This window comes from Cynoglossus semilaevis, chromosome 5 (genome assembly GCF_000523025.1).
Source record: "Cynoglossus semilaevis isolate Cse_v1.0 chromosome 5, Cse_v1.0, whole genome shotgun sequence".
In the NCBI taxonomy this organism is placed as follows: domain Eukaryota; kingdom Metazoa; phylum Chordata; class Actinopteri; order Pleuronectiformes; family Cynoglossidae; genus Cynoglossus; species Cynoglossus semilaevis.
The window spans coordinates 7586263-7588339 of record NC_024311.1 but is presented as its reverse complement, the minus strand read 5'-3'; positions in this window follow the sequence as shown (position 1 = coordinate 7588339).

Below are 2077 nucleotides of genomic sequence, written 5' to 3'. Positions count from 1 at the left end.
CCCAGTGGTGCACAGATGCTGGGGCAGATATGATGAGCTGCTGTCACTCTCCAGCAGCAGTGACACAGATGACTGCCTCGCAGCTATTCAAAGTCTGAAGTTTGACAGTAGCTGCGGCTCATGGGCTCGGTGCAGTACAGCACACGCCCCATTCACAGTTCAACAGTAGCAGTGAAATTAAAACAGTCAACCAGGGGTCACTGGATATGCAGTATCTGTGGCCAGAACCTTCCTGCACAGACACCTTGAGGGCCGCGCTCTCAATTAAAAATGAAATTATTGTCACGCTAACGCGTAAATAGAGTCATAAATGGTCACAATTTATTTATTTATTTTTTTCTTTGATAGCGGGACCACACTGTACTTCCTCTTTCATCCTCACACATTTTGGGGTCCAGTCGCAGGCCGAATTGGACTGTCCAGCACGGCAGATCCAACCCGCCGGCCAACAGTTCATAACAACTTTTTTCTAAGAGAAGGCTCACGTGTTGAGGCTCCTTTTAACAGAGACGTAAGAGCTGCGCTGCTGCCAGACGGATGATAATTAGCGGAATTTTCCAATCGATTCTCAAAATCCCATTGACAGTGGAGCTTGTTTTTATTGTCATCCCATGTGACCCCTTACAGCCAATCAACGCAACATCAACAATGAAGAGTGGCCCGAAAATACCTGCAGAATAATTGGTTAATAAAGAGCTAATTTTACTCCAAAATACTATACATTTGGACTGCGGCGTAGTACCTCAGTGCAGTACTACAGTAACTAAAGCTGGCAACGCTCTTATTTGACTATGGCTAAATATTTTATATAATAATATAATATTTTAATCTCATCAAATGCCATTAATTCACAGTGACTCGTGCTACTCCACATGTTAGCTACGTAACGAATGTGCAGTCAGATGTCAGAGAGATATGACAGCGTCAGCCAGTCGGCTTCTTCATGACAGAAACCTGTAGTACGCTCCTGTCCATGATCTGACTCTCAGATAACCTCCAGTCTCGGATTTTGAGCTGCACACGAGGTAGAAATTTCACTGACAAAAATGTGACACTCAAAGGTCACCAGCATTCGCCTGCATCGTGTCACACGCCTCACGGTTTTTCTACTCAGTCGCTCAGGTGAGGCAGCGACTTTTTTTGTTTGTGTCTTTTTGTGCACGTCTTCCAGTCACTACGTATTGAAAGATAGCATTCCAGAACAAGAACAGTCATTTAATCAACGATTCATTTACAAAAGAGAATTTTGTTGTTTTGTTTTTTTTGAATTTGTATAAAACTTTGCAACTTCTCAATCTTTTTTTATGAGATTTCATAAAATTTCACAGAGATTTGACTGGTTTTCATTTAAAAAGCTACACAAATATATATATATATATACATATATTTATATATATACATACATATACATACACATATATTTATATATATTTACGTATCTTGAATCTATTCCCTTGGCTCTTTAGTCTGGTCTCAGGGATGACTGTCAGCTGAGGCAGGACCACCGAGGCTTTTAAAAAATATACAAAGTAAATAATTCAATCTCTCAAGTTCTCAGGACAACCCAGGTTCAGCAAAACTTCTCCACTTGGACCATTACAGAGACGTCTCCCATTAGTATTACTAACTATAGAGTGCAACTTAGTATTGAGCATCATCTGCAAAGAGAAGTAGTTTTAACTACAGTACTGTGTCGTATATACAGTATACCATACAAAATGTAAATAGTAAAATCTTACGTTGCCTCATTTGTCCTTTCAACCATTAAATAACGTGCAAGTATTTTTTTTTTTATCGCCAGCAAACAAACCTAAAATACCTAAAGTACAGCAGCAAACCTAGAATAATTAAACATTAATTAATTACAACTGATGGAATTACACAATGTTCTGGGGCCATATAGTTAGTCATGAAAACATATCATGAGACACGTTAAGACAACAGAAAGTTACTGAACATGCTGAACCAGTGAGGCAGTAGCAATTACAAAACAAGGCACGTAGTCAAAACGCTAAAAGAAATAAATCACAGGAGGAAGAAGCTCCGGGCACTGACAGGTTAGTGACTAAAGAGCTCA